General features: G+C 35.8%; 1 protein-coding gene across 1 annotated transcript in view; it reads left to right on the top strand.

The window, feature by feature from the left end:
• Positions 1-22,936, top strand: part of LOC128218177 (high-affinity choline transporter 1-like) — an 84,424-nt gene that overhangs the window by 13,306 nt on the left and 48,182 nt on the right. The window contains exon 2 of the mRNA XM_052925761.1: positions 3,001-3,117. The gene's annotated coding sequence lies outside the window, so the exon portion shown is untranslated. The remainder of the gene's footprint in view (positions 1-3,000; positions 3,118-22,936) is intronic.

Raw genomic sequence — 22,936 nt, 5'->3', positions numbered from 1 at the left:
GGGGTCACATTCGCTCCTCTACCAACATTTTTATAACTTTTTTACTTACATGGTCATTTTTTTCAATTTTTCAATGCACATCCTAATTTCAACAGTGTGTTATTTTCATCACGGCCGAGGTAGAGCCTCAAAATTGGTCTCACTATGCTCGTATTATTATACAGTACTTACCTATACCTAGTTTTATGGGGTCACATTCGCTCCTTTACCAACTTTTTTATAACTTTTTTACTTACATGGTCATTCTTTTCAAATTTTCAATGCACATCCATATTTCAACTGTGTGTTTTTTTCCATCACGGCCGAGGTAGAGCCTCAAAATTGGTCTCATTATGCTCGTATTATTATACAGTACTAACCTATACCTAGTTTTATGGGGTCACATTCGCTCCTTTACCAACTTGTTTATAACTTTTTTAATTACATGGTCATTTTTTTTTCAAATTTTCAATGCACATACTAATTTCAACTGTGTGTAATATCCATCACGGCCGAGGTTGGGCCTCAAAATTGGTCTCATTATGCTCGTATTATTATATAGTATTTACCTATACCTAGTTTTGTTGGGTCACATTCGCTCCTTTACCAACCTTTTCTAACCTTTTTACTTATAGGGTCATTTTTTTCAAATTTCAATGCATATCCATATTTCAACTATGTGTTTTTTCTATCACGGCCGAGGTAGAGCCTCAAAATTGGTCTCATTATGCTCGTATTATTATACAGTACTTACCTATACCTAGTTTTATGGGGTCACATTCGCTCCTTTACCAACTTTTTTATAACTTTTTTTCTTACATGGTCATTTTTTTCAAGTTTTCAATGCACATCCATATTTCAACTATGTGTTATTTTCATCACGGCCGAGGTAGGGCCTCAAAATTGGTCTCATTATGCTCGTATTATTATACAGTACCTACGTATTCATAATTTTATGGGGTCACATTCGCTCCTTTACAAACTTATTTAAACCTTTTTACTTCCCGGGTCATTTTTTTTTAAATTTTCATTGCATATCCATATTTCAACTATGTGTTTTTTCTATCAGGGCCGAGGTAGAGCCTCAAAATTGGTCTCATTATGCTCGTATTATTATACAGTACTTACCTATACCTAGTTTTATGGGGTCACATTCGCTCCTTTACCAACTTTTTTATATATTTTTTAATTACATTGTCATTTTTTTTCAAATTTTCAATGCACATCCTAATTTCAACTATGTGTTTTTTCCATCACGGCCGAGGTAGAGCCTCAAAACTGGTCTCATTATGTTCGTATTATTATACAGTACCTACCTATACCTAGTTTTATGGGGTCATATTCGCTCCTTTACCAACTTTTTTGTAACTTCTTTACTTCCCGGGTCATATTTTTCGAATTTTCATTGCATATCCATATTTCAACTATGTGTTATTTCCATCACGGCCGAGGTAGAGCCTCAAAATTGGTCTCATTATGCTCGTATTATTATACAGTACTAATCTATACCTAGTCTTATGGGTCACATTCGCTCCTTTACCAATTTACCAGGTGTAATGAAAAGAGCATGCTACATGTAGAATAACCAAGTCATTTGAATGTTAAATGACAGTGTTCTTAATTTGTTGTTGTATTTTTTGCTGCTTATTACATGTACATTCATGTCCAAACTAAAAAGGCACAGGCTTTAATAAAAAAACAACAAGAACACTTACTTTGCCATTACTATTGTTTGACTTTGACATATGTATGCAGAAAAACTATCGCAATTCCTTACCACTTGCTGTTCATGTGTGGTCTTGTTCTGGTACTGGCTATGCTTCTGGGGGAATCCCATTGCCAAATACACCGGAGGCCTTGTTTTCACCAAGGTACAGGCAGATGTAGTAGTGCACCTGGTATGGAGACTCTTCCTCTTTCATGAAGGCGATGAGCGACGGGACTGGAAGGGAGAATACATACTTTCACACACCTCTTGTATGAATATTGTGAACTTTTGAAGCACAAGGAAATATGATTTGTAAATTAAAGAATTTATTTAAGACTTTTACTTTTTTTCAAAAAAAAGAAGAATGATTTATATATACATGTAGATAGTACTGACTTCTAATACCTACAATCAACTGATGTAATCATGTTGTTGAGCTAACGTTTACATCAACGTGTTGAAGTCATCCTCATATGAGCACTAAACAGCCTTTTGAAAATGCACCATATTCATGATTCATCATCTGTTCACGTTTGGCTAAATCTCGAACCGAAGTTCTCAAGTCTTATTAAACAGGATTCAGCTCATCTCACTATTTTGAACTGCTCTATTTTACGATATATTTGCCCCTATAAGAGACTTCAAGCCAATTGTGTGACTAACCATCATACTAATTTAACATATTGTGAGCAGAAAAATATTGTTGACATAAAGCTGTTTCGACAGGATTTTTTCTATATACGTACCGTTCAAAACATATCAAGCGGGACAACTCTTTTCTTATCGGTCGATGAAGTTGGTTGGTGGTCGTTACTATCGGTCGCTAGTTTGTGCTCACTCGAGATGGGATGTCTGACTATTTGCATCAGGGAGATATCGCGTAAAAGTATGGTATACCATTTGGGTCAAAATCGCTTAAAACCAAATGGAGAGCAGAAATAGAGGTGAACATCTATGAAAATAAGAGCTGCACCTCTATGTAGTTTGGAGGTTCACATCTAAATGTTTGGAAGCACACTTCTTTATGGGACAAAGGTGCAGCTCTTAATAATAAGGTGCAACCTAATTTCTACGAATATCATAACAACTAGTAGAATGTGACTTTGGGCCCAAGCGGAAGGTCATATGGTCAAGTGTATACATATACACGTGTTCTGCCTTGCAAAGCCCATTTTGTCCGTATTCTTTGAACAAAAATTAGTTTTCCTTGTGATGCACCTGAGAACACTTATTTTTTCATTATTTTACTCTATGATATCGAAATTGCAGAAAAAAGACAGTTCTAGCATATATTTTTTTTATTTTGGTTTCAGTGGGGTGCGAATCCACGCCGGTAAAGTCAAGAAGAAAAAGAGAAAAAAAACGACCCCTAAACCACAGGGCCACCGGGACTTTCGGAAACTTGAACTCTCAACTAGACGCATGTTCAGGTAAGAATTCTGGTTGCTATTGAAAGAATGTAGGATAATGTTCATAATTATAGGCTGCATGTTTTAATTGAAAGAATGTAGGATAATATTCATAATTATAGGCTGCATGTTTTAATTGAAAGAATGTAGGATAATATTCATAATTATAGGCTGCATGTTTTAATTGAAAGAATGTAGGATAATGTTCATAATTATAGGCTGCATGTTTTAATTGAAAGAATGTAGGATAATGTTCATAATTATAGGCTGCATGTTTTAATTGAAAGAATGTAGGATAATATTCATAATTATAGGCTGCATGTTTTAATTAAAAGAATGTAGGATAATATTCATAATTATAGGCTGCATGTTTTAATTGAAAGAATGTAGGATAATGTTCATAATTATAGGCTGCATGTTTTAATTGAAAGAATGTAGGATAATGTTCATAATTATAGGCTGCATGTTTTAATTGAAAGAATGTAGGATAATGTTCATAATTATAGGCTGCATGTTTTAATTGCAACTTTTTGTAAGGCTACTATTCTTGGCATGTTTTTTGTACTCAAAACATTTCGATCAAATTTAAGACGTTCAGATATTAAAGCATTTCGAAATTTCCTGAAATTGTTAAACTGCAGCTATCCATAATAATTTTATGCAAGATAGTTGGAAGGAGTGACCCCTAAATCTGAAGAAAAAAATAATTTAGGTTAAATGTCACTAAATTTTGAACAGGTCGTATGACACCAAAGCAGTTACTTCCAATCAAACTACTGTGATGATTGGCTTTGTAAACGATAATAAAAAATGTGGTCTATTAAGACGATATTTGAGCAAATGTCAACATTTGCTGAAGGCTCAAGGTTTTGGCATCTTAGTTTTAACTCTCCTTATGATTTGCCAAACTTTATTTCGTCATACAGAAAAGGGCATTTTACAAAAACATGAGCGAATCCCTATAAGTGCACTTTTGTACAGACATGAGCATTGTCAGATTGTGTTTTCTGCTATTGAGGTGTGTTGGTAATATGTTCCTTCGTAGCCACGCCAACATTTCCGTCATAAAATGCATGTCCCTGTATTGTATTTCCATTTCAAATGCATTTTAGGCTGTCACATTACTTGCCTTTTTTATTTGATAAAAGATTGATTTTCTCTTGGTTTTAAAACAGATGGTTTTCGGATTAAAATGAGAATTAGTGCGACGTATCATTTTTTACTCTAATGGGCAAATGTTTTATGACGCAGATCAAACGACAATTTATTGCGTGTGTTAAAGGATTTTGGTTTTCCTCGAAGTGAACACAACCACGTAAGCACACACGTATTTTATTTGTATTCACCATTCGCCGATCACCATAGAAAACAAAACAAGAAACATAACCTCTGAAATATATATTTGAATACGACTTAAAGGGACTAGACACCAGATGATACAGTTGCAAGAAAAAAAGAACTTGTCAAAAACTTACATAAAATTGACTATAAGTATCTTCCATGGCCGAAAGTGTAAGATAGGTTTATTCCGACCCGAGCGTATGGTGTTTTGCGGAAACGAGGTTTACCGAGTTTTCGCAAAATACCCTGCGCGGGGATCTGGATGAACCTATCTTACACGAGCGGCTATGGTAGATGCTTTTTCTCCCACCTCAGTTAAACAAAATAAAGTAAATTTGTATTTTTTGCTGGAACTCTTTTGTGCTTTTCAAAAATAAATGCGAATGGATATGTGATAATTCATGGTTGTCATGGAAATGCGCGCAGTGATTCGGGTTATGTTAACAGTCAAATCGGTCTTTAAATACAACATTAAGGTCTGAGGAGAGTGAAGCATTTTTTCTTGAAATGTGCGTGAAAACTGTTTTATAGTGACATTTGAAGCGAGAAATAATTATTCAGCATTCTAAATATTGCCACTAGACAAGGTTTTCATGGTGCTACAGACGGCAGTATTTAACAAGGGAGGTAATTACAATGTGACCGACCATTAAAAAGGAGTTCCATACGGGCATTTTCTAGCATGGTTAAATTATTGGATCTACTTATCTGGGAGAAATTGTTGTATACAACCCATTGAATCTTACGTACTAGTGTGTCACATGCATCTTTCGCATTTTTTTCGCATTTTTCTATTTCGAAATTTACTGGGGTTGTCTACGACGTAAATTCCAGTCAGTTTAAAAATAGCGTCGGTACAGTTTATCTGTACTCATATACAGATATGATTTAAACTGGGAAACCATAATGCGCTATTTTAAACGAGGAAACACAGATGAGACAGCAACACTAGATTACTATTTTAACCATGTAAAGTGATGTATTATCGGCATCCTACTAGCTCACACTGACAATTCAGTGCTTGTTTTTAGAGAATACTGTATTTGTCGATTCTGGGGCCATCTGGTGTCTAGTCCCTTAAAAGGGGCACATTATAGATTTTCACTTGCTATATGTAAAAAAAAATCAAAAGAATGCTGAACTCATTTGAATTTAATAATAAAACAATAGTAGCTTTTATAATTGGGGTTTTCAATTAATAGCTACGTGGCCACTCATTTTAAAGGCGTTTTACAAATCAAACCACTGTGGAAAAATATTTCCATAATGAACTAGTTATAAGTATTTAAAATTTAAATAAAATCGTTTGAAGATCAAGTTATGTACATTTTTACGTTGAACTGCCTTTTTTTGATAAAGCAAAGACACGGCAGTATTAACTTCATACACTTTCCAGACAAGAATCGATTATGAGCTTATTCTAAACAATTGAGACAAATCTTGTTTCAGAAGAAAATGAATCCAAAGTGCATTTTATGCTCGCTTCCCCAGCCCCTGTCATTAAGTGGCGAACAATATATCACGGTCAGTCCAAAGACGAGATGCCTACGATTTCGGCTTTAGGAAGAGTTTTCTTTGATAAAAAGGATCGATAAAATAATGTGAAAATATATGGCACTCTAGCAAAGAAAAAAATACATACAGATCGTTACAGTCGAACCCCGTTGGCTCGAACTCGCTTGGCTCGAACTCCCATGAACCGGCAAAAATACTTCGAGCGTAGAATTTTTTTTCGAGTCAAGCGGAAATGTTTTGTATAAAAATATCGGTGATTTACATCTTGTTTGAGCCATCAATGAATTCGAGCCAAGCGAGTTCGAGCCAACGGGGTTCGACTGTAACGATCTTCACTATCGAGCTAAAAACTATATATTTATTATTGTTAAGTTTAATAAACAATGAACCGTATTCTCGGCACTAAACAGTTTCTAACACAAATCGCATGTCCACATGTCATGACTTTAGTCAGCCAGACACGACAGCCCAATCATCAATGTCAAATCTGTCCTTCTGTCATTCAGTAATTTCCTGCAATACAAATTGTGTGCCTGAAACCAAAATTGGCATGGAAACTGAATAACCCGCTCCCTACAGCTTAGTAAGGCATGCTTTTTTGAGCTTATGTAAGATAATGAAGTATTGTCAATAACCTCCATTACAATGCCTAAATCTGGAATTCTCAGAGGCCAAAACTGCTGGAAACTCCATGAAATTCCTTAAATGAAGTACCATTTGTGACAACATTCAACGAACCATATAGAATTAGAGACAATTGACTGGCTGTTCAAAACTTTGTTAATGTAAGCAATGTGATTAACGGCATCGATATTAAATTTTCAAAGCGAATCTTTGTATGATTTGATAATACAGCTGTTAATTCTACTGCCTCTAAAGCTACAGCTGCTTGTACTACTACAGCTGCAGCTACTGTTGGCGGTCATACAACTGATGATATTACAGCTGTTAATTATACTGCCTCTACAGCTACAGCTGCTTGTACTACTACAGCTGCAGCTACTGTTGGTGGTCATACAACTGATGATATTACAGCTGTTAATTATACTGCCTCTACAGCTACAGCTGCTTGTACTACTACAGCTGCAGCTACTGTTGGTGGTCATACAACTGATGATATTACAGCTGTTAATTATACTGCCTCTACAGCTACTGCTGCTTGTACTACTACAGCTGCAGCTACTGTTCATGATACTACAACTGATGATACTACTGCTGTTGCTGTCAAATCTTGTTAGAAGTACCGCATATCACATATGTGCCCTTGCAAGTTTCAGAGATTATATTTAATACTGGTCTTAATTGGATCTTAGAACGATGTAGCTAAACGGATTGCTAGACCTAAATAACGGACATACACAGTGAATGGAGTCAATGATGTATGACCATAAGATTGACTTAAGTTGAATACTGAATACCACCCCAGACCTATACAGTGAATGGAGTCAATGATGTATGACCATAAGATTGACGTAAGTTGAATACTGAATACCACCCCAGACCTATACAGTGAATGGAGTCAATGATGTATGACCATACGATTGACTTAAGTTGCATATTGAATACCGCCCCAGACCTATACAGTGAATGGAGTCAATGATGTATGATTATAAGGTTGACTTAAGTTGCATTCTGAATACCGCCCCAGACCTATACAGTGAATGGAGTCAATGATGTATGACCATAAGATTGACTTAAGTTACATATTGAATACCACCCCAGACCTGTACAGTGAATGGAGTCAATGATATATGACCATAAGATTGACTTAAGTTATATATTGAATACCACCCCAGACCTGTACAGTGAATGGAGTCAATGATGTATGACCATAAGATTGACTTAAGTTACATATTGAATACCACCCAGACCTGTACAGTGAATGAAGTCAATGATGTATGACCATAAATTTGACTTAAGTTACATATTTAATACCACCCCAGACCTGTACAGTGAATGGAGTCAATGATATATGACCATAAGATTGACTTAAGTTGCATATTGAATACCACCCCAGACCTGTACAGTGAATGGAGTCAATGATGTATGACCATAAGATTGACTTAAGTTGCATATTGAATACCACCCCAGACCTGTACAGTGAATGGAGTCAATGATGTATGACCATAAGATTGACTTAAGTTACATACTGAATACCACCCCAGACCTATACTGTGAATGGAGTCAATGATGTATGACCATAAGATTGACTTAAGTTGCATATTGAATACCACCCCAGACCTATACAGTGAATGGAGTCAATGATGTATGACCATAAGATTGACTTAAGTTACATATTGAATACCGCCCCAGACCTATACAGTGAATGGAGTCAATGATGTATGACCATACGATTGACTTAAGTTACATATTGAATACCGCCCCAGACCTATACAGTGAATGGAGTCAATGATGTATGATTATAAGGTTGACTTAAGTTGCATTCTGAATACCGCCCCAGACCTATACAGTGAATGGAGTCAATGATGTATGACCATAAGATTGACTTAAGTTGCATTCTGAATACCGCCCCAGACCTATACAGTGAATGGAGTCAATGATATATGACCATAAGAGTGACTTAAGTTGAATTCTGAATACCGCCCCAGACCTATACAGTGAATGGAGTCAATGATATATGACCATAAGAGTGACTTAAGTTGAATACTGAATACCACCCCAGACCTATACTGTGAATGGAGTCAATGATATATGACCATAAGATTGACTTAAGTTGAATACTGAATACCACCCCAGACCTATACTGTGAATGGAGTCAATGATGTATGACCATAAGATTGACTTAAGTTGCATTCTGAATACCGCCCCAGACCTATACAGTGAATGGAGTCAATGATGTATGACCATAAGATTGACTTAAGTTGCATTCTGAATACCGCCCCAGACCTATACAGTGAATGGAGTCAATGATGTATGACCATAAGATTGACTTAAGTCGCATTCTGAATACCGCCCCAGACCTGTACTGTGAATGGAGTCAATGATATATGACCATAAGCTTGACTTAAGTCGCATTCTGAATACCGCCCCAGACCTGTACAGTGAATGGAGTCAATGATATATGACCATAAGATTGACTTAAGTTGCATTCTGAATACCGCCCCAGACCTGTGCTGTGAATGGAGTCAATGATGTATGACCATAAGATTGACTTAAGTCGCATTCTGAATACCGCCCCAGACCTGTACTGTGAATGGAGTCAATGATGTATGACCATAAGATTGACTTAAGTTGCATTCTGAATACCGCCCCAGACCTATACTGTGAATGGAGTCAATGATGTATGACCATAAGATTGACTTAAGTTGCATATTGAATACCGCCCCAGACCTATACAGTGAATGGAGTCAATGATGTATGACCATAAGATTGACTTAAGTTGCATATTGAATACCGCCCCAGACCTGTACAGTGAATGGAGTCAATGATGTATGACCATAAGATTGACTTAAGTTGCATATTGAATACCACCCCAGAGCAGTTAAGACTTGAAAGGTTGTTAATAGCGATAAGGTTGAAAGCGTTGTGAACCATGGGCCCATTAGTATCTTTTTATGCACCAGTCAATTGTAACTACGCCCCCCCCCCCCCAGGTCCGGGGAATAGCGAAAACTTTGACTTTCAGTCCAGCCAATCCCGGGTAAAATCACCGTCCTGTGCGGACAAACTGCTGGTAAAATCCCTGCAGAATACCCCCGCATCCCGGAGATATCCTAGGTAAGGCCAATTTTCCGCTATTTTCGGTGTGAAAACATAACCACCGCAGTTACTCAGCACTGCGGGGCCACCTGGAACGTCAAAACACGGCCCATTTCCCCTGATTCCCCAGTATATCCCGGTATATCCCCGGACCTGGGAGAGTGGATACAATTGACTTGGGCATTAATTAAAAGGTCTATGACTGTATTTAAATTTGGTAGACAGACAGATCCGTACTTTTTCTCAGAATCCGAACAAATGCGCAATAAACCTTTGCAAGAAAATAAATAATTCGCTGATGAAGATCGGTATGGAGGTCGAACATTTCCAGCTTATTTAGTTAGATAGGCAGTGAATTTGACATTTATGGACTATAAGCAGACAATTGACTGACATAAATTGCCAGATAGGGATTCATTTAAGGGGAATGTTACGTTTTAATTAAAACTTTTGTAACAGAAAGACAAGTTAGAACAGGTCAATGATAATGAGGTTAAATCCATACACAAAATTGGAATAAATAAAATATTGCAGAACAAAACATCTGCTGCTACCAATATTTACTTTTGCTTTAGATTATCAGTAACAGGTGCGTGTGACGTCAACAGTCAATGTGCCTCATCGGAGTGAAGAATCACGTGACTTAAAGGGGTTCTCACATTGGTCACCACGGGTCACAACCGATATAAACAAAAGTTAATTGACATTAATTTTTAAAAAGCTATTATGACCGAAAATATATGAAAATACTTCTTAGCCTATAAAAGACAACGTTATTTTCTGCTTCTTCACGTGTGAAGTGTTTTAGGTTTGCTTGTATCTCAATAATGCAATCCTTGGCCAAAATTTTAACATGCTTGAAATTTGTGCAAAGATTCCTCACCCTGTCATATATGGGTAATGATTGTGTAAGACCTCTATGTTAGCTCATAATGGTATTGGCGCCATTATAAGAGTCCAGTGTGGCCCTTCTGAGGTTTTGTCCCTTTTGGTGTTTGTCCTTGTAATTCAAGCTTATTTTGGAAAAGAATCCAACAGTCATGATCCTTTATACATAACAGACAACAACAACACCGCAAAGTTGTGTTTGTCCCTGTAGTTTAAGCTTAAATTGGAAAAGAATCGAACAGCCATGATCGTTTGTGCGTAACGAACAACAAAAACACCGCAAAATTATTGCGTGAGTTATATCTGATGATTTACAAAATGATTTTATTTTCTTCCCTGACTTTAAATTAAATTTCGTGAAATGAACTTATGCAACCTCCATCACAGGACTTCACATCATTGGCACCCTATTTAAAAGAGATCGTACAGCTGATTGACAAACAGCTACGTATTATCTTACTGGAGCACCAACAAACGTTGTTTTACTAGACTCCGGGGGTTGGTAATTGAGTTTCTAAGCTATTCTTTGGTTTTCCCTACATAGTTTGTATTGCAGAAAATTACTTGGTAACAGTGAGACAGATTTCACATTGATGATTAGACTGTCTGGCTTACAGAGGACGTGATATGAGGACATGCAATGTGTCAAATATTTCTGTGCTGTGCAGTTTCTATTCATTTTGCATTTTTTTCTTGTTATTATAAAAATATGAAAACAAATCCATTTTCCACTTCGCCTGTTCTCGTCATTTTTTTTGTGATTTCAAAAAGTATGAAGTTATTTGATAAACTGCTGTTTAACATTATTTATATCGACAACAGTCAAACCCCGTTGGAATGGTTTCCTTCAGTGTATGAAAAAAAATCCTTTACATACAGTTCGAGCCAACGAAAAATTCGAGCCATGCGAGTACGAGCCAACGGGGTTCGACTTTATGTTATTTCGGATACAGAAATCACCTTTAATTGTTACAATAGCACCGTTGATATAGTCTTTAATCCTTTATTTAGCTGTTTTCTCATGTTTGTGATGAATGCACTCACCAGCTATCAAGATATCATTGGAAGATATTTGAAAGAGATTGGACGGCAAATTGATATACAGTTTCCTATTATCGCACACAAGCCAAACAAACATGATTTAACTAGCCTCGGGAGAATGCGTAATTGAGTTTCTAAACTGTACTTGGTTTCACGGACACGATTTGTTTTGCGGCCTTTTCCCATCGAAAACAACCTCGGATGTATATGATGGATTTGCAATGTCAGAAATCTTTACATTTAACTACGTTGCAAGTAGATCGCGTAGTAATTTCAATTTAGCAATTCAATTTTACGACATAGCTCTTGGGAATCTGTATAATGTATGCAATAATAAACTTCACTGGCAATCATTTTAAACTTAGTAATACAAAATACACGTGAAAACACTACAAATAATTAATACTGTTATTTAAAATTATAATGTTTGTCAGAATGGACACACATTTATTATCACAACAAAGATGGTTTTCATGATTTTCTTAATTATTTCTAAATGTAAATGATTGTTACCTAACGTAAATGGTCTTTGTGTATAAATGATCTTGGAAATGATATTTGACCGACCTGTGAAAATGATGTGGGAGTTTTTGTCCACCTAGTCAAAAATGACATGTGGGCATTTTTTCATAGGATTTTTTATCCTACATTCGTCGAATGGCTATCTGGAATCATAAACCGGGTACAAACAAGTATTATTTCGCCCCCTATTGTGAATGGAAGCAGGCGAACAGCGACACGATACACGATATTAATTTTTAAAGTTGCACTTTCAGAGATTGACAAAAAAAATTGTCAGCTGATATAGGCACCAATGCTTTAAACTCAGTCATTTAAGATAACTTATATTTGAACAGATCTCAATTATTTGGAAAACTGCCGAAAACTTCATGTTTCATGTTTATTTCATGCCATACGACCTAAGAACAGTTTAGAAACTCAATTTTCCACTCTCGAGAGTTTACTTATTTAATGGAAAGTATAAATATATTATACAATGATAACTACATAGGCAAACCCTGTAGTCAAAATCCAGTTGTCAAACATGTAAATAGAAACGCTGTGTTTATGCACAAGGCTAGGACAAGGAAGAAATTGAACGGAATGTTTACTGGTGTTTCTGCTACATACTGATACTAGAAACCTTTTCACCAATTTGCTGCATGCGGGATGCGAATCCATTCGGAACTCCTCTGCCATTTTCCATCGAAAACAACCTCGGGGACATCCAGTATCAAATTTGAGCTGTATTACGCTCAGATATTAAGGCATTTTGAAATTTCCTGAAATTGTTAACCTGCAGTTATCCATAGTTGGTTTATGCTAGATAGTTGGAAGGAGTGATCCCTTTGATAACTCTGAAGAAAAAAACAACTTAAGGTAAAATGTCACTAAATTTTGAACACGTCATATGACACCAAAGCAGAAGTTAATTCCCATCGAACTATTGTGATTATTAGCGTTGTTAACGCTAATAAAAATAGGTGTCTTCAAAGACGATATTTGAGCGAATGTCAACATTTGCATTTGGTATCTTAGTTTTAACTCTCCTGATGATTTGCCACAGCTTATTTCGTCGTACAAAAAAGTGCATTTTACAAAAAGATGTAAAATTGCTCAAAAATCGTCTTTGAAGATCACAATTTTTATTAGCGTTAATAAAGCTAATGCTCACTTATTAATTACGGCTTTGTTTTTGCATGATTGGTTGATTGACATTATCACCTGATGCTATCAATGTATGGTTAATATGTCAAAATATCCATCACTTTTGTATAAGTCCTGATGGAACACCGCTATTTCCGATAAACCGAATTTATCGGTATTTCGAACTTTTTTTCGGTCCAGATTGTTTTTCCTTCTTTATTCAATGTAAAAATTAATGTTTATAAACCAAACTTCACTATTTCAAATAAATCGATTTTTGGACCAAAATATTCGGTCCCAAATATGTTTTCACGTGTATTTATCAATCTTTATTTCGAATTCGAAACTATGCACAAAAAATAATCGATGTAATTTTCGAATCCGCTAGCAGACGACCCATGCTCCTCGCTTTGTTGTGTTTTCCCTCCTACGCTGACATCGGCGTGACAGACCAATTAACGCTATAATAAGGTGCAATTATCGCGGTTTAAGGAATGCCTTGGGTTAATTGGCGCGTATATGGAGCAAACAACGGTATCGAATACATAGAGTGATTAATGTTGAGTGATATTATTTGTATATAACGGATGTTTTTTTTTTCGGTAAAATCGTCATTCGAAATGTCTGCCACTACAACACCGATCGATGCTTTATTCACTCGACCCACTGCCCAGCAATCTGGAGAAGGGCCCGTAATTTATGCTATTATATGTTTCTGTTATATATAAATGTAACTTTTACATTATTATTTGTGTAAATAATATAATAAAAAAATATATGTTTCGGAATTTTATTAAACATCGCTTTACATAGTGTAAAATACAATGGTATAATGCAGCCATTTGAAATTTCACGACACAAATATTTTTGTGACGCCGGTAGAGTAGAATTCGGATGCGCCGGATTTCAGAGACAATCGTTGGTGGAACTACGGATTATTTCTCTCAATGTTTATTTCGAATAATCGTTATTTCGAAGTAGTTAGCTGGGTCCCGACGACTTCGAAATAACGGTGTTCTACTAGGGTGGGCTTCCACCCCAATGAAACCAAAATACTTCGTATTCTATTCTGCAATTTCGAAATCATAGAATAAAATAATGATCACATAAGTGTTTTCAGATGCATAACCGGGAAATCTAATTTTTGGTCTTAAAACATGAGCGAGTCACTTTAAGAGCTTTATAGGACAGACATGAGCATTGAAAAGAAAAAGGCCAAGTAATGTGACAGCCTAAAATGCATTTGAAATGGAAATAAAATACAGGGGCATGCATTTTATTGCGGAAACGTTGGCATGGCAACGACGGAATTTATTAGCAACAATAGTAGAAAACAAAAGCTGACAATGCTCATGTCTGTCCTATAAAGCTCTTAAAGCTTTTGATAAAATATTGATTTTCTCTTGGTTTTAAAACAGATGGTTTTCGGATTAAAATGAGATTTAGTACGACGTATCATGTTTTCCTCTAATGGCAAAGTTTTATGACGCAGATCAAATACCAATTATTACATGTTGAAGGTTTTTAGTTTTCCTCGATGTAAAGACAACCATGCAAGCACACACGTATTTTGTTTGTTTTCACCGTTCACCGATCACCATACAAATCGAAACAAGATACAGCACCAATGAAATATATATATATATATATATATATATATATATATATATATATACACCTTAAAGGGAATAGACACCAGATGGTCCCCAAATCGGCAAATACATTATTTCCGCCAGACAAGCCTAGAATTGTCCATAACAGCTAGTATGAGGCCGAAAATACATCATTTTACATGATAACAAGAATATTTTGTCGCTGTCTAAGCTGTGTTAACTCGATTAAAATGAGCTCATAATCTATTCCCAGTTTATAGTGCGTATATTGAGCATTTGAAAGTCACGTGATTAGTACATATTTATATATATATATATATATACCGACGCTATTTTTAAATTGACCGGGGTTTCCTTGGTAAGCTCAGTAAATTTTGAATTAGAAAAACACACAAAATCTGCGAAAGATAGATTAGTCATAAGCGGTGTGTTGCATCGGTAAATAAGTTCAATGCTTTGTACACAACGATGTCAATTTTATGTAAGTTTTTGACAATTTTCTTTTTTTAGCTCCACTGGCCGAAGGCCATGGAGCTTATGTCGTCACAGATTGTCCGTCGTGAGTGCGTGCGTGCGTGCGTGCGTGCGTGCGTGCGTAAACTTTTACTTTAAACGACATCTCCTCTGAAACTGATAAGCGGATTTTGACAAAACTTCACAGGAATGTTCCTTTGGTGGTCCTTTACCAAAATTGCTCAAATGGTTCCGGTCCATTGCACAATATGGCCGCCAGAGCTAAAAATAGCAAAATCTTTAAACGACATCTCCTCTGAAACGGTTCGGCAGATTTTGAAGAAACTTGACAGTAATGTTCCTTGGGTGGTCCTTTATTAAAATTGCTCAAATAGTTCTGGTCCATTGCACAATATGGCCGCCACAGCTAAAAATAGCAAAATCTTTAAACGACATCTCCTCTGAAACGGATAGGCAGATTTTGACAAAACTTCACAGGAATGTTCCTTTGGTGGTCCTTTATTAAAATTGCTCAAATGGTTCTGGTCCATTGCACAATATGGCCGCCACAGCTAAAAATAGCAAAATCTTTAAACGACATCTCCTCTGAAACGGATAGGCAGATTTTGATGAAACTTGACAGAATTGTTCCTTGGGTGGTCCTTAACCAAAATTGCTCAAATGGTTCCGGTCCGCTGCACAACATGGCTGCCAGGGCAAAAAAATAGAAAAACCTTTAAAGAACATCTTCTCAGAAACCGATGATCAGATTTTGATGAAACTTAACAGAAATGTTCCTTGGATGGTCCTTCAATGGTTTCGGTCCACTGCACAAGATGGCCCCCAGAGGTAAAAATAGAAAAACCTTTAAACGACTTCTCCTCAGAAACCGATGATCGTATTGCAATGAAACTTGACAGAAATGTTACTTGGGTAGTCCTTAACCAAAATAGCCCAAACAGTTCTGGTCTGCTGCACAACATGGGCACCAGAGCTAAGAATAGAAAAAAAAACGTTAAACTACATCTTCTCAGAAACCGATTATCAGATTTTGATGAAACTTTACATAAATGTTTATCGGGATGCCCTTTAACCAAAATTGCCCAAATGGTTCCGGTCCGCTGCACAACATGGCTGCGAGAGTTAAAAATAGAAAAACCTTTAAGGACTTCTCGTCCGCAGTCTTCACGAAAAACATTTTAACCTACTAGCCAGTTGGACTAGCATAATGGCATATTTTACTAGTCCGAATGACAATCTAGTAGTCCGACTATTTTGCCACATTATAAAACTGTATGCTTGAGGTAAATACCTATTTCAATTGAGCAGCTTGCAGTTTGAGTAAACATTTCTTTATTATGATGCTCATGCAGTGATAGGGAGTGACATCCTTCTGTTGGGAATAGTGCTCCTTGTTTTTCAGAACCTATGGGTACTATGTAAAAACAAAAGGCATCTTGCTTGAATAGACTGTAATAATATCAACATGGTTAGAAAAGAAATGCCATGCTTTAATAGCTTTGATTACATTTTACTACTGAATTACCTCCCTTTAATAGAAAAAAAAATAATGTCTTAATTTTTCACGTATAGCATCTTTAAATAATTTTTAAACAATAATAATTTATGAGTAAACATATAAGCATAAAGTTCTCACAAAAAGATCAATTTAAAAACCTTACATTTATACATAGGAAAGTATATATAGACTGAACATTAATTTTCGTTTAAGTGACATTCTGAAAGTTTATGAAACAGCTATTTTTAGTAACTTAAATGGCCGAAAAGTGTAAGTGAAACACCAAGTCGATTCTATCTCGTCAGTTCTTGTTCAGGTTAGATATTTGCTTCATAATCTATTCAAATTAAATGTTAACCGATGATCAGATTTTGATGAAACTTGACAGAAATGTTCCTTGGGTGGTCATTAACCAAAATTTGTTAAATGGTTCCAGTCCACTGCACACCATGGCTGCCAGAGCTAAAAAATAAAAAAAATCTTTATACGACTTGTCGTCGAAACCGATCACCTTTTTTCGATAAAACTTGACAGAAATGTTTGTTTGGTGCTCCTTTACTCAAATTGCCCAAATCATTTCGGTCCACTGCACAACATGGCAGCCAGAGCTATTAAGTAAAAAAAATAATTAAATAACTTCTCCTCAAAAATTGATGATTGTATTTCTATGAAACTTGACGAAAATGTTCGTTAGGTGGTCTTTGCTTGAACCTTTTGGCCAGTGGAGCACAGGCACTGATGTGCCTCTTGTTCTTGCAATCGTATCATCTGGTGTCCAGCCCCTTTAAAAGGGCACAATATAGATTTACACTTTATACATGTAAACAAATATTTTTCACTTTAATGCATTATTATGTTTAACTCATTGAATTTAATGATAAAAAATATTAGCCTTTATAAATGGTGTTTTTAATAAATAACAACGTAGCCACAAAGTCTTCAGTTTGAAAGCGTGTTACAAAAACAAACCACTGTGGAAAAATATTTCAATTATGAACTAGTTATATATAAATAAGTATTTAAATAAAGCTGTTTGAAGATCAAGTTAGGTACTTTTTTACGTAGAACTTCCTTTTCTTCGATATAGCAACATACAGGAGTATTAACTTCATACACTTTCCAAACAAGAATCGATTATTAGCTTATTCTAAACAATAGAGACAAATCTTGCTTCGGAAGAAAATGAATCCAAAGTGCATTATATGCTCGCCTCCACAACCCCTGTCATTAAGTGGCGAACAATATATCACGGCCAGTCTAAACACGAGATGCCTACGATTTCGGCTTTAGGAAGAGTTTTCTTTGATAAAAAGTATCGATAAAATAATGTAGAAATATATGGCACTGTAGCGAAGAAAATATACATACTGTCCAGCGCACATAATCCCTTCACCAAAAAGCCATGCCATTTTACCATGATCAGTTTTACATACCGTCGAACTGCGTTTGGCTCGAACTCCTAGGGACCGGAAAAATACTTCAAGCGTCGAAAAATTCTAGCCAAGTGGGAATGTTTACCTTAAGTATAAAAAAACGGTGATTTACATCTAGTTCGAGCCATTGATGAATTCGAGCCAACGGGCTTCGACTGTAACGGGGTTCGATTGTAACTGTCTTCACTATCGAACTAAGAAGTATTTATTTATTATTGTTAAGTTTAAAAAAGCAATGAACCGTATTCTCGGCACTAAACAGTTTCACAAATCGCATGTCCACATGTCAAGACTTTAGTCAGCCAGACACGACAGCCCAATCGTCACTGTCAAATCTGTCCTTCTGTCATCCAGTAATTTCCTGCAATACAAATTGTGTGCCTGAAACGAAAATTGGCATGGAAACTCAATACCCCGCTCCCTAGAGCTTAGTTAGGCATGTTTGATGGAGCTTATGTAAGGTAATAAGGAACGTTTCAGCAATTTGCTGTTGAATGTCTTTAAATGTTGATGTTGATTACCATGTAATGGCAATTTAGTGGGCATTGAAAATAGATAAATATATTAATTGGTCATCGAATGAATCGGTCAAGCTGGTTTCACCATTAATTTATAGCTAAAGGAAAAAAAACCTGTATCAAACCGCAGTCAACATTCGAAACACCATGGTCCTTTTCCGAAAACAACCTCGGATGTATACGGACTGTTTACAATGTCAGAAATCTTTACATTTAAATACACGGCAAGAAGATCGCGTAGTAATTTCAATTTAGCAGATTAACTTAATGACTTTACTCTTTATGCTTCAACATACCTGTTTCCAAAATAATGTTCTGATAGTGCTCCTTCAGACGGACGTTTTGTCCTTCAGACGGACGTTTTGTGAAAAGGTTTGTCTAAATGTTTTAAGAAACTAATCTCTAAATCAAGCTCTAGTAAAGAACGACATGCGGGACTATGTAAGCGGCGTAGACTGTGCTATATTTTATTTAAAATGGTGAATAAATAGTGAAGTTACCTTTGTTTAAAGTCTCCATTCGAAGGAAAATGTTGCCTTCCGACGTAGCATTTATGACGTAATTTACCACGTGGTATGACACGCACTGACACTGAAATTGCGCCTTGGTATACACAAACTGATTTAAATGGTGAAGCCTAGTAGCAAAGACATTTTACTTTTGTTAACACATTATAAAATATTTTTTAGTGTTTTACAAACATGACTACAAACTCTACAATTGACAACAAATTTGCATTCATGTAATCAGAGAGTAAAGTGACACTCTTACCCAAAACCAACAACTTACTGAATAATGCATTTATGGAAATATTAATAAATGATAACAAGATTGTAACCGTGTATTTAATGCTAAAAATGCACAGATATAAAATGAGTGGTGACTAGCCAAAGATTTACATTGATCAACTATCGTCTTACAAGGTCGAAATATCGTGTTTTCTGTACATTTCTTTCAAATTACTCTCGGTATCCTTCATAAGAATCATTGTTTGTGATATTTATTCATCCTTTTCGGTAAATAAAAACTAGTGCATGTTTGTGGTACATCTTATTTGGGAGTAAAAGTGCATCTTTTAAATATACATCGCACACATAAAGTTGATACAGTGCGTCAATGCAGTGCTTATTGCCTACTTGAAGTGGGCCTGAAAGTAGGCCCCATAAACAATTAAAAAAATCTATGTTTTGCATAGAAAATCGAAAAATGTATGTTACATGTTGAGTAGAAACCCCCATGTATGTGTACTTTAAAATATAATTTATTGCAAGCAATGTTATACGCTTCATTTATAGCTATGTCATGTTTTACTTTTTATTATTAAAAGCTGCACTCTAACAATTTGATCATTTTGACAACTTTTATTTCTTTGTCTGGGAACGACACAAATTTTGCGTAAATGTCTTAACTTGCGATTTAAGGCTGCTGATAAAAGACCAATTCGCACATTTTAAAAATTGATTTTTACATGTTTTATGGCTAAAAGCGTTACTACCGCTTTCAAGTGATAATTTGTGCATAAAAACAGTAAATATATCATTGTTTAAGAAGAACAGGCATGTTTAATGCTTTGAATTAGCTGACTGCTTTATCGACGTTTTTTGAAAAAAAATGTTGATAATCGCTCAATGTGTTAATGTGTGCATAAAAACAGTTAATATGTCATTGTTTTAGAAGAAAATGCATGTATACATGTTTTGAAACAGGAAACCATTTTAGGCCGCTAGGCCGCCAGGCCGCTAACTTCACGCCGCTAGGCCGCTGAAATGCTCGATCGACTTTTTGGAAAAAAGTTGGAAAATGCTTCAGAGTGATAATTTGTGCATAAAAACAGTAAATACATCATTGTTTTAGAAGAACAGGCATGTTTAATGCTTTGAAATAGCTGACTGCTTGATCGACTTTTATGAAAAAATATGTTGATTATCGCTAATAGTTCAAAGTGTTAATTTGTGCATTCAAACAGTTAATATGTCATTGTTTTAGAAGAAAAATGCATGTATACATGTTTTGAAATAGGAAACCATTTTAGGCCGCTAACTTCACGCCGCTAGGCCGCTGAAGTGCTCGATCGACTTTTTTTGGAAAAAAAAATGAAAAATGCTTCAGAGTGATAATTTGTGCATCAAAACAGTAACTACATCATTGTTTTAGAAGAACAGGCATGTTTAATGCTTTGAATTAGCTGACTGCTTTAACAACGTTTTTGAAAAAAAAAATGTTGCTAATCGCTTCAATGTGTTAATGTCTGCATAAAAACAGTTAATATGTCATTGTTTTAGAAGAAAATGCATGTATACATGCTTTGAAATAGGATTCAATTTAGAACGCTAGGCCGCCAGGCCGCTCATTTCACGCCGCTAGGCCGCTAGGTCGCTAAAGTGCTTGATCGATTTTTTTGAAAATAGTTGAAAAAACGCTTCAGAGTGTTAATTTGTGCATAAAACAGTTAATTTAAAATTGTTTTAGAATAAAAGGTAATGAAAAATGTTCTGAATAGAAAACAATTTAAGGCCGCTATGTGAATGAATAAAAAACTTTGATTTATCATGGTTTAAAAAAAACGCATTAACAATTGCTTGGAAATAAAAAATAAATAAATAGGCCGCCAGGCCGCTAGGCCGCTAGGCCGCCAACTTCACGCCGCTAGGCCGCCAGGCCGCTAACTTCACGCCGCTAGGCCGCTAACTTCACGCCGCTAGGCCGCTAGGCCGCTAACTTCACGTACATATACACATCCGAGGTTGTTTTTGATGTTAGAAAGTAAAAAGGCCGAGGAGTTCTGAACGCTGCAAAACAAATTGTGTGCGTAAAACCAAGAGCAGTTTAGAAACTCAATTACCCATTCCCCAGAGGCTAGTTAAACCATGTTAGTTTGGCTTGTGTGCGATAATAGGAAACTGTGTAACAATTTGCCGTTCAATCTCTTTCAAATATCTTCCAATGATATCATGATGGCTGGCGCATGAATCACTCACAAACATGAGAAAACATATAAAATAGGAGAAGGAAAGACTATTACAACGGCGCTATAATGTAACAACTAAAGGTGATTTTTGTATCCAAAATAACATAAAGCCGAATCCCGTTTACTCGAACTCGCATGGCTCGAATTTCTCGTTGGCTTGAACTGTATGTAAAGGAATTGAGTTTATATACTGAAGGTAAGCATTCCCTCTTGGCTCGAATTTTCCGAGGCTCGAGGTATTTCCGCCTGTCCATGGGAGTAAGAGCCAACGGGTTTCGACTTTAGTCAATATAGAGATTATGTTAAACAGCAGTATATCAAATTACTTCAAACTACTAGTATATGAAATCATTTAATATGACGAGAACAGGCCAAGTAGAAAATGGATCTGTTTTTACATTTTTTAATGATTACAATAAATAAAATGCAAAACGAATAGAATCAGCCCATGTAACCAAGCAAAACACAAAACAGCATAGAAATATTTGACACATTGCATGTCCTCATGCCATGTCCTCTGTAAGCCAGGCAGTCTAATCACCAATATGAAATCTGTCTCACTGTTACAATTTTCTGCAAAACAATGTTTGTTTTTGTTTTTGTTATTCTAGAAATTATGTTAAACAGCAATTTATCAAATTACTTTAAACTATTTGAAATCATAAAATATTACGAGAACAGACCAAGTAGAAATTGGATTTGTTTTTTTTCTGTATTTATAATTACAAAAAAATAATACAAAACATATAGAAACTGCACATTGAAGCAAGCAAAACACAAAACGGCACAGAAATATTTGACACATTGCGTGTCCTCGTGTCACATCCTCTGTAAGCCAGACAGTCTAATCATCAATATGAAATCTGTCTCACTGTTACCAAGTAATTTTCTGCAATACAAACTAGGTGTGGGGAAACCAAAGAATTGGTTAGAAACTCAATTACCAACTCCCCGGAGTCTAGTAAAACAACGTTTGTTTGTGCTCCAGTAAGATAATACGAAGCTGTTTGTCGATTAGCTGTCCGATCTGTTTTAAATAGGATGCCAATGATGTGAAGTCCTGTGATGGAGGTTGCATGCGATCATTTCGCGAATTCTAAAATACTTTACCCGTGAAGAAGCAGAAAATAGCATTGTTTTTCATAGGCTTAGAAATATTTTCTTATATTTTCGGTCAAAAAAGC

Source organism: Mya arenaria, chromosome 2 (genome assembly GCF_026914265.1).
Source record: "Mya arenaria isolate MELC-2E11 chromosome 2, ASM2691426v1".
Lineage (NCBI taxonomy): Eukaryota > Metazoa > Mollusca > Bivalvia > Myida > Myidae > Mya > Mya arenaria.
This window is presented reverse-complemented; position numbering and strand designations above follow the sequence as displayed.